Source organism: Diospyros lotus, chromosome 11, assembly GCF_014633365.1.
Source record: "Diospyros lotus cultivar Yz01 chromosome 11, ASM1463336v1, whole genome shotgun sequence".
In the NCBI taxonomy this organism is placed as follows: domain Eukaryota; kingdom Viridiplantae; phylum Streptophyta; class Magnoliopsida; order Ericales; family Ebenaceae; genus Diospyros; species Diospyros lotus.
The window spans coordinates 27,660,781-27,677,289 of NC_068348.1; positions in this window are offsets into that span (position 1 = coordinate 27,660,781).

Sequence of the window (16,509 nt, forward strand, 5' to 3'; positions counted from 1 at the left end):
TCCAGAACATCCTAACGCCCACAGACCAATACCCAGACCCCACCACTACCATTTTTTTTGAGAACTTAATGCTTACTTGTTTTCTAATTAAAAATAATTTTTTTAATATCCCTTTTTCTTTTTTTTTTTAACTGTAAAATTTAAAATTAGAAGAAAAAAAAAGCCAAACAAAAGAATGGCTCGAATAATAGACTGGAAAACAATACATACCTGAATAGAATAGTGCTTCTGTAAACGACGACTGGCGAGCAGCAATAATAGGTTGACGATGAAGGCGAATGTATCTGAGAGGAAGATGAAGGCAATGGAGGTTTGGGGATTTGGCCAAGGGAAAGAGACGGGGTATCTCCCGCCATCAATTTTTGTTTTTTTAAATTTTTTTGTAGAAATATTTATTTGTTAAATAAAAAATAAAAATAATTTATGAAAATAATATTAATAATTATTTGATTGATAAAAATAAAATAATTTAAGATTATCATAACTGATAAAATAATTTAAATTATGAATTTGTGGTAATAACCTAAATTATGATAATAAAATAATTTAAATTATTGCATCAAATTAATATTTATTTAAAAATATAATTATTGAGTCCAAAACTTTGTGCTAACAGGACAATTCTACTCTAGTTATTAGATTTTTCTATTAGAACATTTCATTGTTGTTTCTCATTAAAATTATTATTGAGACACTTCAAAAATTATGCCCTATTAGGTATTTCTATTATGATACTTTATTATTGTGTCTTATTAAAATTATTTTATTGGAGTACTTCAAAAGTTATGTCCTATTAGATTTTTCTATTAGGGCACTTTATTGTTGTGTCTCATTAGAATTATTTTATTAGGGTATTTTTTAAATTGTGTCTTAAAATAGTATTTTATAAGGCACTTTTTATATGATATTTTCACTAAAGAGTATTGTTTTCAACTTTGGTTTAATTTTTTATCTATAATTAAGAATTTTTAAAAAGTTTAAAAAATGGGGATGTGGAGATTGAGTGATTGATGATGATGCCTGATAAGTAAAAAAAGAAAAAAGAGTTTGTAAATGAAAATTTGTTGAGGAAGAAACATATGTTTCCAAAAAGTGTAACTATTTCAGTATTTAATAACTAAAAAGAATAATTTAGGTAAAAAAAATAGATTTTGATTTATGTTTAAGATAATATGATAGAGACGTGAATGGGGATATCGAGACACTGCATGTAGCCACGAAAGAGGATAGGAAATGTGTTCGATCGTTGTTTGTTTCTAGGGAAAATCCCATGTCCACATTTCCTATCCACTTCCTATCCATGTCCTTATCCCATGTCCACATTTCCTATCCACTTCCTATCCATGTCCTTGTTTGTATTCCTTGTTTGTTTCTAGGGAAAATCCCACGTCCACATTTCCTATCCACTTCCTATCAAGATAATGTATTCCTTGTGTGTTTCTAGGGAAAATCCCATGTCCACATTTCGTTCCTTCAATATGATTTTACTGTCTTTCTCTGTTCTCACGCATTGATCAGTTCATATGCATGAGTTCCACACATTAATTGAAGCTTTTTCGATTGTGAGATATGGTCAGTCAATGTTAGAACCCAACACGATTGTTCATAGTTAATGCAAAAATATGATTAGATAAATGTGTCTGTTTATCTAATTCATGAAAAACACCTAATTCATGAAGAGCGACAATCAAACCTTGTCATAATTTTTTTAGACACTCAATTTAGAACCAATTAAAATTATTATTCAGTTAATAAAAATACAATAATTGGTTCTGAAAAATGGACAAAAGAATAAAAAATTAAGAATAAATCAAAGTTAATTTATTTTTAGATAATGTCCCCAAGTAGAAAATTTCTTGATTTTGAACATGTTTTCTTGTTTTTTTGAAAATTAAAACCGGTTTAATATTGAACCAAAAAAAACGTATTTTTTATTTTTAATTTTTTTTAAAAAAGAAAAAAACAAAAACTAAAAATAAAAATAAAAATAAAAAATAAAAATTATTTTTTACATGTAAACAGCGCCTAAATCTTAAGGTTTGCAGCCTTAAAAAGATTTATGATTCGTAAAACTCCTAGCTAGACTGCCATGATTAAAAGTTGTAGTTTTTTGGATGGTTTGTCTGCATCACGTCATGCATTGAAGAGGGAATAACGTATGGAGGGAGAAATTTATACTTGTGGATTTATCATGTATTGTGGATTTATCATGTATTATTGAGCAAGGAAAAATATGCCTTCTAACTTTTCTTTCTTATTATGTTCTTGAATTTTTAATTTTGCTATAATCACATATCTCATCTCTTATAATTGGGTGTACGTGAGTTACATGCGCCTTGTAAAACCCTAAACATAAGTTCTAGAATGCAGTTTTCTCCTTCACCCTTGTTGTATTCGTCTGTCGGCGAGGTTGCCCCCTACGAACCCTTATCATCATATTCATTCATCCGTCCGATTGCTTGCTATAGGTACTCTTGATGCTCAAAGCTTAGCTCCAATGTCGATTCACAACTCCAATTGGTTGAACAGGTAAACTGCCAAGTTGCTCAGTCTTTAGTGGTTGGTGTTTAGTGCTAGGCACTTGGTGTCACCATCAATTGAGAACTTTGATTGCTCACTATTGGCGTTGTTGCAGAAAATCTCTACAAAACAGTAGGGTTAGTGCAATAACATCGAACCAGATCTAATCGAATGTAAAGAACAATACACAAAGTATCAATAACAGCAACAAGAAGATAAGCACGAAGTAAAAACTTCTTGTATAAGATCGATTCAAGGCTCAGATCTGTGAGTACATTCACCACTTTGGTAACGCCAACGAATAGGAATCACAAGCCACAACGAAACCCTCAAACCAGCCCTCAAATCGAAAAACCTCGAAAGCCCCAACACCTCTCGGCCGAACATAAACGAAGCTCTCTCTCACCCAATCGATCAAAGCCACACACAGTAGGTTACCACAGAAGGTAGATCAGTCACAAAGATAGAGGTTAGAAAGCACAAAGCCAAAGAGAAATACTTACCGAGAATAGATGATCGAAACCCCCTAAATAGGGCATGCGACACCAGCAAATCGGCCAAGATCAACAAGGACAGATGTTGTCTCTCAACATGGAAAGAAGCATTAGACCAACATGGAAACAAAGCCATCAGAGATCAACCGTAAAAGGAAACCACAAAGGGAGCAATCAGCCAAGCAAGGAAATGAGAGAGAGAGAGAGAGGCTAGGGTTCGGCCGAAGGAAAGAAACAACAGGGAATGGGCCGCACAAAATAGGCCTTCTATATGTGGGCTTAGGGCTTAAGAGATAATGGGCTTTTAGGTTCAGAACAGTGGGCTTCCCCCCACTTGAGCAAATGGGCTAAGGCCCATTTCTCCTCTAAAGTGGGGAGTGGGCTTGTGGCCCGATTTCTAAAATGGGCTGTCTAAAAGTGGTGACGGACTTGGGTTCTTCAATCCCAGGCCAAAACCTATGAAGATAAAACCCACCCGAAAAATCATCACAGTCTTGGGCCTCATTAGGAAACACAAAACCAACAGGCATCAAATCGTCACAACCTTGCCCCCATTGATTCCTAATTTCTTGGTGCCACTATCGATTCAGCATAAAAGGTTATGATTTATCTTAAATCATTTTCATTTTTTTGCTATTTCTTGGTCTTATTTTTGATGAATCTCTTATTACTTTGTTTTGAGTTGTTCACTGGCACCGATGAAATGAAGATAAAATTGGTGCCAGCAAATTAATTGAATGATACTTAATTAGAAAAATCTCTCTCTATGTGTATCTCTTTGTTTGAGGATCTCTATGTTTCACAAAAGGAAAACCAAGTTCTTTTTTGTTCATTATTGTTTTGAGTTTCTCTTGAGTTTTTGTTATACATCAGTTTTGATGTTGGTTAGCATATATTGACGATTTTGGGTAATAATTTATTAGATTTTATTGATTGTGTTGTTGGTCTCTAATTAAATTTATTTTTGTTTATTGTTTTATTTAAACATTATGAAAAATGATTGCACATGGCTGAAGAAGTTGTAAGATTAAGATGGAACCATGGGGAGCTTTTGTAATTGATTATGGCATGAAGAGTTATGTTAGGGGCTTTCAAAATATAGACATTGTGGAACCAAATAAGCTTTCATTTTTTGAATTGCAAACACGTGTTAGAGAATTGGGTTATGGAAACCACTTGGACATTTGCGATGGATGGATTAGAGGTGGTGATGTCCAGCATTACACTTTAATTAAGAGAGATTAGGATATGATAAATTATGTGTGACAACTACAAATGGTGATATTGTAGATGCATTTGTTGAGCATATAGTGTTAGATATGAGTCTTTAAGACTAGTTCTTAGTGACACAAAGAAAGTTGATCTTGTAATTATTTAATTATCAATAAAATAACAAGTTTATGTTTTAATTTAAATTGCAATATGGTTTGAATTAAAAACTTATATCTATTAGTATAATAAGGAATGAATACTATCCTTAAGAGTTAAGGATATGAGTAACGATAAATCCATGGTTCATTATGCTATAAAGAAGTTCCTAACTATAGAGTTCCTATTGTGAATAATAGTAACTTATAAAGATTAGCACATCGTCTTTCTCCTTGTTTAGTATGAGATGCTAAAGATAAAGGTTGATGAGTCTCATGCTATTCTATATGAGATATGGAAGGAAGATACATGAGTGGGTGCTTGTTATATGAACGAGTTCACTAACGGGACTATTAATATCGAATCACATAGGTCTTTACTCATGGGTTAATATTTCAATATTAGTTGTGTATATGCAGCTAATCTGTTAAAAAATAAGATGAAAAAACAAAAGATCCAATCACACTCAAATACAAGAGATTTTTACATAAAAAATATCGAATCAAATAGGTCTTTACTCATGGGTTAATAATTCAGGACGATAGAGAAAAAATATCACTATGTAGTAAAGTTTATAACTATAAAACTCAATCTTATCTATCTAAACCCAAATCCCAATTACACCCAATTCGTAGCTCTCACTGGCCTCTTACAAGTAATTTTGAACTCCTTGAATAACAAGCCAAACATCATATTTATAAATTGTTTTCCTGGTTCACAAAGGCTAAGGTTTCTTTGCCTAACAAGAAGTAGAAACTGACTAATAAATAGAATTCAAACTAAACAAGAAACTAACTAGGAATTGGAAAGGAACTTATTAGGAAATCTTCAAAACTAATTAGGATTTCTCGTTGAAAATCCCAACAAACCACCACCTCAACGAGAATTCCTAAAAACATTCGTCCATTCTCCGACGACAATCACGTCTATCTATTATTGATAATCACCATGACCTCTATCACCAAGATCACCATACCCCACCATAAAAGGTACAACCATTTAGACACATACCATCCTAAGAGTTTCTACGTACAATATTGAAAAATTCCTTGCTAAAAAACTATGGTGTAACCCCATGCTTGGCTTCCTCGGGAGCTTTCCAACCATTGACATCATTTCCACCACACACCTTGCATCACCACGAAACCAATGCCCGTGTAAAAACTTGTGGACCTGCTAGAAGTATCACATCCTTTTTCATGGCAACTTTGGTGGTCTAGCGACATGCCATGAGGATGTATCCATTTCTTTAGAGGACATCTTCATCTCCCACAAAGTTGAGAGATGAACTTCCAGCGTTACAATCTTTGGAGCCCTTTGCTAGACTTGCTCTATCAACGTGGAAATCCCTTTTCAAATGATCAGATTGTTTTCACTTCCAGCATATTACTTTACTAGATTTTTCTGAGCCTTCAGGAGTTGGTTTTTACTTCAATACCTTGTGTAACCCATTGTCAACGTTTGATTTTAGCCGACCATGATTCGTTAGGGCCACAGTGAATGAATAAGTCCAAGATACAAGGAGGAAGAACAAAATAGAAAGAACACAAAGAATTTTCACATGGTTCGGCCAGAATGATGCCTACTCCACGATTGTCCCCTGATTATTCTTTCAGAGTGGCAGTATATGATTATTCTTCTTGTTGTCGTTTGTCCCTTTTACTGATACTTTTGACCCTTATTTATCATGATGAGCCTTTAAAATTGCGTAAGATATAAAAATATAAAGATGATATAATGGGGGACAATCAGTCCTTATCATCTGCATAAAATCGGGAGTGGGATCCTCATTATGAGAGGCATGGTTCGCCTCAGATAAAGTAAGTGGGTCATTGCCTCTGTCTGTTTAGTAGATTTGTTATCTATGCGAGTTGAAGGATTTTAGGCTAGCAAGCTGAATGGTTGGGCCAACGAACTAGGAGCTTTATCGGAAGCTCGTTGAATAGATCATTGGGAGCTCGCTAGAAGCCATGCCTGGAGCTTACTTGGTTCCGCGATATGAGCTCAGATTTTAGCGGTGTATAAGCTTTCTTTGATGAGCTCGCTTGGACCTTCTGGGCTTCAGGCGATTGGGCCGGTCCACTGGACTGAGTCCAGCCCATAAGGAGTGGTGCGAGAAATATATATAACACAAGCCCCCCAGCTCGCAGCGCGATCTTCGGATTAGGAGTTGACACGAGCCAGCTGTTCCAGCTGTTAATCCACCTTTCAAACATTTATCCAATCGCTTCAGATCACGCTGTTTCATGCAGCACGTCTTGTCTGTGGCGTATTTAATGCGCACGTCGCCCCATTACTACGCATGATTATGCCTGTGAGACCCATAAATTATCTTGCGGTCAACGGATGCAGAGCATACCATAAGCTGTTTCAATCGGATGGCTGAGTTCATTCGAGTTGGGCATATAAATAGCAGAGGTTATTACCTTTTTCCCTCTTTCATGTCACTTTTGAATTTTTCTTTCTTTTGCCTTTTTGCGCTCAAGACTTCCATTGCTACCAGGCTCTCCCATTTGCGATCATTCAGGCGCATACCATCTTTGCCAGGGGCTTGCTTCAAGTTCTCATATCTGCAAGAGGCTCAATGATTGGTAAGTTTGCTAAGACCTTCTTTTCTTTCTTTCGTAAGGCTGTCCATCATCGGTTTGTCGTCGATGGTTTATTGGCTAATTCTGATTCTGTCAGTGCTTCCTCCGTCTTCTAGGGGGACCGATTCAAATCGGTTGGTTGTGTATTCACTGAGATTTCGAGCTCAATGACCTTAGGATTAGTCTTCCATGGAATATCAGGCTTGTAGTTGCAGCCCCCCCCCCCACCTTAGGTGGCACCCTGTTGCGAAGTGCATGGCCTATGAAATAAGTGGTATTTTTAGGGCTTTTTTAGTTCTTTGGGGTCTAGTTTGCTACCTGTGACCTGACTGTTCTTTCTTTTTCTTTGTAGATGTTCGATTCTGTTTAAGGGAACTCGAGTCAAAAGCATTGCAACCACATCATAGGAGGGGACGATACCTCAAACTTAGAAGACTGCCTCGTGATAGAGATGCATAACTTCGAAGGAGCGAGCTTGCGAGCTAGGGAGGCCGTAGACATGATGTCTTCAAACTCTGCTCCATCAGTGACTGGGCAGATTGCTGAGGGGAATATGGGTCGTGAGGTTTTTAAGAAACTCCCTTCTAAGGTCAAGCTTCAAGAGGTGGGGAGTTTCATCTCTCGGGGTAGTGTCGGGTATATATTCCTTCCCCGAGCTTCCACGCTGCCTATCCTTCGACCGGCTTTGTAGCCATTAACCCCCAACACCTTGAGTCCGGGTTTAGGTTTCCCGTTCCGTCATACCTTCTCGTCCTTCTAAATAAGCTCAAGCTCGCACCTTTCCAACTGACCCCAAATTCTTATGCCCAACTCACTTCCCTGACCGTTTTACTTCTTAGGAATAAGCTTTCTCCGTCGTCACCAAAGTTAGTCAAATTTATCTTTTCTTTTAAGAATGCCAAGGATGGGCTGTATTACTTGGCAGCTCATCTTTCTCAATACAAAGCCGCCCTTCCTCAGGGCAGGGAAAAGGGAAAATCCAACGTGGGCGATTACAAGTCCAGTTGGTTCTTTGTCTCCTTCCCTTCGCTTTCGTCACTCAAAAACTTCATCTTTGCACTCACTTTAGGTAAAGGCACACTTGCTGGCGTAGATCGTTTTATTTCGCCTCATGTTTCTAACATTTTCTCCTTGCCATGCAGACTTCGGAGGCAGAAAACCAATCTTGTCGGCTGACAAGATCGAGATTCTTGACAAACTCGTTCTTGCGGGGTCGAGGTCATAAGATTTTGAGATAACTGACGAGCTACTCAGGGAGCATCAGCTCTCATTGCCCCCTAACATCGAGATTGTAAGCGGAGAGTATATCGGGGTCCGTGGTTCGAAGTTCATTCCATCTGCTTTCCAAATTCCTGAAGAAGGTTGCAAATATGGTGGATCTCGAGCTCGTCATGCCGAGGAGGTCCGGGGACAGGTTGGGCGCTGCTCCATCTGCAACTCTGAGGTTGGAGTAGCCATATTCGCAAACCCGAACTCAACAACAACAGCCACCTCAACAACAACACCAACAAAAGCACCACCAACCGCGACAAGAACAACGAGCTCTTATTCTCGGTGACCAGGGTCTAAGCGGAGCTCGCGGGAAAGAGGTCACGAGGGAGACTCCCAACGCTCCTGCTGCGGGGTCAAAAAAAGGACCAGACCAGTAGCGAGAGAGTGATAGAGGAAAAAGGGCCAAAGTCCCCAAGGAAAGGGGCAAACTAGGAGTCCATCCAAGAGCCGATGCTTGGATCTGTTTACTCCCACACCCTTATGGATGAGATGTCTGCAATCATAGGCACGCATGCCAAGTCCCTGGATCAGGACGAGGTGAGCGGGACGGTGCTTGACGACTACATAGCCCACCACAGTTTCCTAGTAAGCCCAAGCTTTTTTTTTTTTTTCATATCTTCGAGCTAACCCTTTGTGTCTCACAGACTTCCCTTGCTGCCATGTAAGCTAAAAAGCATTAGCAGGATTTTGAAGGGCGGCTCCAAGCAGCGAAGGTCGCTTACGAAGGCAAAATAAAGAAGCTCGATGAAGAGAAAAAGACTCAACAAGCTGAGCTTCTCGTTGCCCAGAAAGAGGTGGAGCACTCCGAGATGTGTCTGAGGGAGGCGATCTAGAGAAATAAAGATCTCAACGAGGAGTTTCATCAATCAAAGATTATGTGGAAATTTGCCAACTCTAGGCTCACTGGTGAGCTAAATAAGGCTAAAGAGGAGCTACGGAGGACCCAGGATAGGTTAAAGTCGGTCGAGGTAGAGCTACAGACAACCAAGGACGAGCCGAAGCAGGTCAACAATCGAGCTGATTGGTGCGACGGATAGCAAAAAGGGTCTTCGCGATGACATCAAGGTAGAAGTAGGAGCTCAGATAGACTCAACATGCAAGGAAACCAAGTCCGACACCTGCTTGGCATTCTTGTACACCCTCTAGCTAAACCATCCTGAGATGGATTTCTCTTTCTTCGGGGTGCAGGCCATCGAGGAGATGAAACGGTACAAGGCCGAAGCTGCTGAGAATGCCGAAGCGGCCATCCTGCTTGATTCATCAGAGGTCGCCTCGCCAGCTGCTTACGACGAGGTCAAGCCATCCAAAGCTGCCGAGGTCCAGCCTACAGAAGCTGTCAAGGTCCAGCCTGTGGAAGCTGCCGAGGTTTAGGCTGTTGAAGCTACCGCTCCTCCTAGTTAGGCTTTTTATTTTTCTTTTTTGTTTTGTAACACAAGTACTTGTTTCAATGAAATGAAGCCCTTTCCGGACTTCTACCTCTTGTTTTAAATTTCTTCGCAAACTCAAACCAATTAAACTTGAAATTTTTCAAAGTCTTAATAAATGATTCTTGAACTTGTGTCCTCAGTACAACTTGATATAAGTCTTTGAAAGCTTCTGAATATCGAAATAAGCTTGAAAGTCTTCAAGAATGTTACTTGAAAATGATAAGTCCAAATAGATCCAATGAATTCCCAATTCGCATATTAGCAAGCTTAAAATAGGTCATCGATAATAGATGTAATAACCATCAATGCGTGTCCAGTAAGGTGTGATCTTCCATACTTTAGGCAAATTAAGACAAATCTCAGCTAACACATCTCAACGAAATATCATATAAGTCATAATGAAAAGCTTTCCAAGATATATGTTTAGGTAGATCGTCCTGCGACCTCAGCTAACATACCATGGCTTGCATTTGACTGACTTGTATTACCAAACTATATGTCCAAGCGGATCATAGGTTGACCCTAGCTAACACACCATGGTTTTTCAAAAGTTTGGTTTATCAGGAAGGAACACCCAGGTAGGTCGTAGACCATAACTTAAGTCAAGATGAAAAGACTCCAACTAGTGAACCTTTGATTTGTATAATGGAAGTAGTTGCTCAGTAGGTGCCAAACCATGATGTTAAGTCAAGAGGAATGGGTCTCAGCTCGCAACTTTTAAGGATATTCAATCAAACATCAATAAGAATAATTTAGTCAAGAGGGAACACTCAGATAGGTCGCAAACCATAACTTGCGTCAAGATGAAGGGACCTCGGCTAGTGAACTTTTGAATTGAAATTATTTAATGGAAATGGTTGCCCGATAGATCCCAAACCATGACACTAAGTCAAGAGGAATGGCTCTCAGCTCACAAACCATGACCTGAGAGGGTACCAAGATGAATTCTCAGTCAAGCCGCAAACCATAGCATGGTGGCTAAGTTGAATGGGCTCCATCTCGCAAACCATGGCTTCTTGACCCCTCATTTTTTGTGACACTTAATCCAATAAAGTGTGATGCATAGAGATTCATAATTTTCAGTCAGAATTATGCAAATTGCGATAGGAATTCAGAGCATAGGTTAGAATTATTACATTCGCGGGAGAGTGGTCCCACCCATATTTGCCAGATGATACGCTCCATTGCCTAAATTATCCTTGATGATAAAAGAACTTTCCCAGTTTGGGCCTAGTGTGCCATCACTCACCATACGAGCTCTTGGGAGTATCAAGTGCAATACCAAATCTCTGACATTGTAATATCGAATTCGGACCTTTCGGTTGTAGTATCATGCCACCCTTTGTTGATAGACGATGACCCTTATACGAGCTATATCCCTCGCTTCTTCAAGCAAGTCCAGGTTCATCGCCAGTAGCTTGTCATTGTCATTTGAATTGAAGGTGGCCTTCCGGTGGCTAGTTACTTCGTTCTTTGCTGGGATCATGGCCTCAGATCCGTACACCATTGAGAATAGAGTTTCTCCTGTGCTACTCCAAGCTGTTATTCGATAAGCCTATAGCACTATTTGCAACTCATCTACCCAAGCCTCATTTCTAACTTCAAGGTTTGTTTTCAGGATCTGCTTGATTATCTTGTTAACAGCCTCGACCTGTCCATTGGCTTGGGGGTGGTCCAGACGGTGAAACTTTTTCAGATCCCCATCGACTTGTAAAATTGGATGAATTGCTCGCTAGTGAATTGGGTCCCATTGTCTGTTATTATTTGTTGTGGGACCCCGAACTTGCAAATGATATTATCCCATGTAAATATATGTACCTTTGAGCTAGTTATCCGTGTGAGCTCTTTAGCTTCTGCCCATTTGGTGAAGTAGTCGACTGCAACTATGTCATACTTGCACCCTCCGTGGGCTGTTGGAAGAGGCCTGATGAGATCCATGCCCCAAATAGCAAAAGTTCATGGGCTACTCATCTGCTGTAGGTAAGCTAGTGGAGCTCGCGAAACTTTAGCAAATCTCTGACATCTATCACATTTCTTGACTAGCTTTACGGCATTTTGCTTTATGGTGGGCCAATAAAACCCTTGCCGAAGTGCCTTCTGTGCTAGTGAAAGTGCCCCGACATGATTGCTGCAGTGGCCTGCGTGAACCTTCTCCAACACGGTTTGACAGTCGGTGCCACCGATGCACCTCAGAAGCGGGGCTGAGAACCCCCTCATGTACAATCTATCATCATAGACACAATACTGAGCTGCACGAGCTCACAACCGACGTGCCTCCAATTTATCTTCTAGCAGTTTCCCGTTTTGTAGATAATCCAGTATGGGGTTCATCCACGACCTTTGGGGCACCTCGATCTCTAGTGTTTCAGCTCACTATTCTGTGCTCGAGGCAGCCAATAATTCCACCAGTATGGCCCCCAAGAACTCCGTATCTTGGGCGGTTGCTAGGCGGGCTAATGCATCAGCATGAGAGTTCTGGGAGCGAGGAATCTGGCGTATTTCATATTTCTCGAAAGTAGCCAATAGTTCGCGTACCTTCTGTAAGTATGCCACCATTTTCGTGTCTCTGGCCTGATATTCTCCCTGTATCTGATTGACAACCAGCTGAGAGTCGTTGAAAATTACCAGGGCCTCAGGTTGCACCTTCTTTTCCAGGAGGAGTCCTGCCAACAGGGCCTCGTACTAAGCTTCATTATTGGTGGCTGGAAACCCGAATCTCAAGGCACAGAGGATTCTGTGACCCTCAGGGCTTATCAACATAACCCCATCTCCAACTCCTTACTCACTTGATGATTCGTCCATGTATAATTTCCACAATGGCCCTTCCAAGTTTCTGCTTCATTATCAACTGGCCCAGTGAACTCAACAATGAAATCCGCCAATGCCTGCCCCTTTATCGTCGTCCTCGATTTGTATCCTATATCGAACTGAGCGAGCTCGATAAACCATTTTAATAAGCGACCCGAGGTGTCTGGCTCTACCTCAACGGGTACTTGGTTAGGACTTTGATGTGGTGAGCTTGAAAATAAGGTCGCAGCTTCCTTGATGCCACTATCAGGCAGTAGGCCAGCTTCTCCATTAGTGTGTACCTTGTCTCCACATCAACCAGGCTTTTGGAGACATAATATACAGGGTGCTGCACCTCTTCATCCCCTCGAATGAGGGCCGCACTGAGAGCATGTAGGGACACTCCTAAGTACAAGGTCAACTTTTCTCCGTCTTTTGGCTTGGTGAGCATTAGGGCTCATCCCATATATTCCTTCAACTGCTGGAATGCAGACTCGCATTCTTCTGTCCACTCGAAGTCTTGCACCTTTTTTAACAGCTCAAAGAATGGGGCACATTGGTCAGTTGCCTTAGAAATGAACCGGCTTAGGGTTGCGACCTAGCCGTTGAGGCTTTGCACCTCTTTTTTCCTTACAGGCGACCTCATGTCGAGTAAAACCCTTATTTTCTCTGAATTTGCCTCAATGCCTCTGTTAGTTACCATGAATCTTAGAAATTTTTCGGAGGCCACCCCAAAGGCACACTTGAGCGGATTAAGCTTCATTTGATAGCTCTTGAGGACCTTAAACATTTCTCCCAAATCGAAAACATGGTTTGCTACCTATTCTGACTTTACTAACATGTTGTCAACGTAAACTTCTATGGTTTTGCTGTTCAATGCTTTAAACATCGTATTGACTAGCCTTTGGTCGGTTTCGCCAGCATTCTTCAACCCAAAGGGCATGACCTTATAACAATAAAGCCCCCGATCGGTTATGAACTAGGTGTGCTCCTCGTCGTTGGGGTTCATGGGGATTTGGTTATAGCCCGAATAAGCATTCATGAAGCTGAGGAGCTGGTGACAAGCTGTTGCATCCACAAGCTAATCGATCCTTTGGAGAAGGAAACTGTCCTTGGGGCAAGCTTTGTTTAGGTCCGCAAAGTCGACATAGGTCATCCACTTCCCATTTTTCTTCTTTACCAAGACTGGATTAGCTACCCAAACTGGGTAGTGGGCCTCTCTAATGAACTCGTTTGCTAAGAGCTTATTCAGTTCTTCTTTAAGAGCGGCATAATGCTCAAGGGTCATTGAGCTTCTCTTCTAATGCACTAGCTTGTAGCTGGGATTTACATTAAGCCTATGTGACATAACCTCTGGGGCTATTCTTACCATATCCTCATGGTTCCATGTGAATACGTTGATATTAGCTTTAAGAAAATTGGTAAGTTGGGACTTTACCTCGGGGGCTAAATTTTTTCCCAGCTTGAGATATCTTTCTTCGTCCACCTCGCTGACTGGAATATCTTCAAGCTCTTCCACCGAGGCGGTGAACCTGTCACAGTCCACCTCGCGAGGGTCCAGGTCGTGGCTAACACCCTTTTGGCTAGTAAGTCTGGGTTGCTTCTTGCAATGATATTTACTTTCTTCCATTTGGCCCCCATTTTTAAGGCATCTTCATAGCAACGCCTTGAAAGGTGTTGGTCACCTCACACGCATCCTACTGATTAGTGGTTAATTTTGTAAAAATTTTGTTATAATTATACCCTTCTTTTGATCTTAAAAATGATTTAAATTAGATATTAATATATATTTTATGGTTATATGCAACTTTAAATTGAAAAATGAATGAAATGAAATTTTAAAGTAAAATTTAATAATAATAATAATAATAATATATAAAATTATATATAATACATATACATCATTATATGCATGCATGTAATATATATATAATATAATCTAATATATATATGTGCCATGTGTAATACATATATATAACATATAATTTATTAATAACATTAAATTATTTTTTTTTTTTTAGGCATGAAGAATTCAAGCCCATGAAGACTTAAAGTCCATGAAGAATTCAAATCCATGAAGAATTCAAACCCATGAAAAATTAAAGTCCATGAAGAATTCAAGCCCATGAAGAATTAAGGCCCAATTTGAGCAACCCATGGAAGATATTATTTGGAGAAGGCCCAAGGATTATTTTTAATCCTAATGAAGATTAAAAACCAATTTATAGAAATCTATTTTTATTTTTTATGTGAGAGCTTTATTAGGTGTGTTTTTTAGCTAAAATCCATTTAACTTTATGAGTGCTTTATTAGGTATGTATTTTAGCTAAAATCCATTTAATATTATGTGTGTATTATAGCTAAAATCCATTTAACTTTAAGTGTGTAAGTGCCCATTAGATATAATTATGTCTAATTGAATAATTGAAATTGTGTGGTTTGTATTGCATCTTGTGGCCTATAAATAGCTCACTTGATTGCATTTGTAAGGGTGATTATTATTCTTGAATAAAAGTTTAGTTGTTTCCTTATAATTCTCTCTTTGAGAATTGTTCTTGTTCTTTTTCATTTTCTTTAGTACTTTCTCTTATAATCTTACTTCTTTTTTTCTTCTTTTAAATTCTTATGTCATTTATTGTCTTTTAATTATTCACCGCCTAAATGGTCGGGGTTAGTTTATGCTTTTAAATTCCTGCAATTTTAATTCTTGTCTTTTAATTATTCACCGCCTAAATGGCCGGTTAGTTTATACCTTTAAATTTCTGTAATTTTAATTCTTGTCTTTTAATTATCCACCGCCTAAATGGCCGGTTAGTTTATGCCTTTAAATTTCTGTAATTTTAATTCTTGTCTTTTAATTATCCACCGCCTAAATGGCCGGTTAGTTTTTACTATTTTAATTCCTGTCATTTAAATTCTGTTATTTAAATTACGTCATTTAAATTCCTGTCAATTAACTTTCAAATAAAGATGAGTAGCTAAATCTAATCTTGGGTTAAGGCAAGGACAGTGTCCAACGCCAATGATTCCCAAAGAAAGCTGCGCTTTAAATAAGTAACATTAATTTAAATTTCAGTATGAGTGTGTATTAATTATTGAAAAATCACTAGGTTTGGATTTGAGCGTAAGCCTAACTTAGAGCTTTCATGCCATGTATGAGAGTTACTAGAACTGGAAACGCTATCATACCCAAACCCGGATGATTAATTTAGTTATTTTGTGTATTAATTGCAATTGGATTTATGGTAGTTGCTTAAATTAGAATCCCGCATATCATGTATGAGGATTGCTTAACCTAGAACTATCATCATCTCTAATTGCATTTAATAACAAACCATTATATCTGAAATTAAATTAATGTTGCTAATCTTTTATGCTAAAATTTGGGAATCAACGGGTTGGTACTGAAATTGTCTTAACTCAAGCACTATCCAAATTCATATTTTTACGCTTAATGTTTATTTCAATTTCTTCCTTACTTTATTTTCTAGTATCTGTTGTTTAAAAAATAAAACCATAAAAAAAACCTTGTTGCCAATTTGTCCAAATGTGTGTGCGTGTGTGTGACATTCTTTTTCTTTTGCCATAAAAAAAATCTCTCAGTGGACGATCTGGATTCATCCAGAAAAATATAAATTTAAATTTGGACTACAACTGCACTCGTACACTGGCGAGTATAAACCTCTCACCAAAATAAAAAAAAATATAAAAGTTTTATTATGATTTGTTTTTATTGTGTTTTAATTGCAGGGTGAGAGTGCAGTCAAATTTTGGCGCCGTTGCCGGGGAGATTAAGGCAAAAACAAAAAGAACAAAAAAAATAAATAAAAAAAATAAAAGAATAAGCATCTCTTGATAAAATCGGTAACTCTATTTCTCTTTTACTTTATTTTTGTTTGTGCATTGTATATGAGACTGAGATCAGGTAGAATTTTGAAACAGTATTTTCATATCATTCTGAGTCTTTACCTGCAATTGGATTGTCAACTTTACACTCATGTCTCAAAATTACTACAATCTGTCTGCACAAGATACTTATCATGATGAAAATTA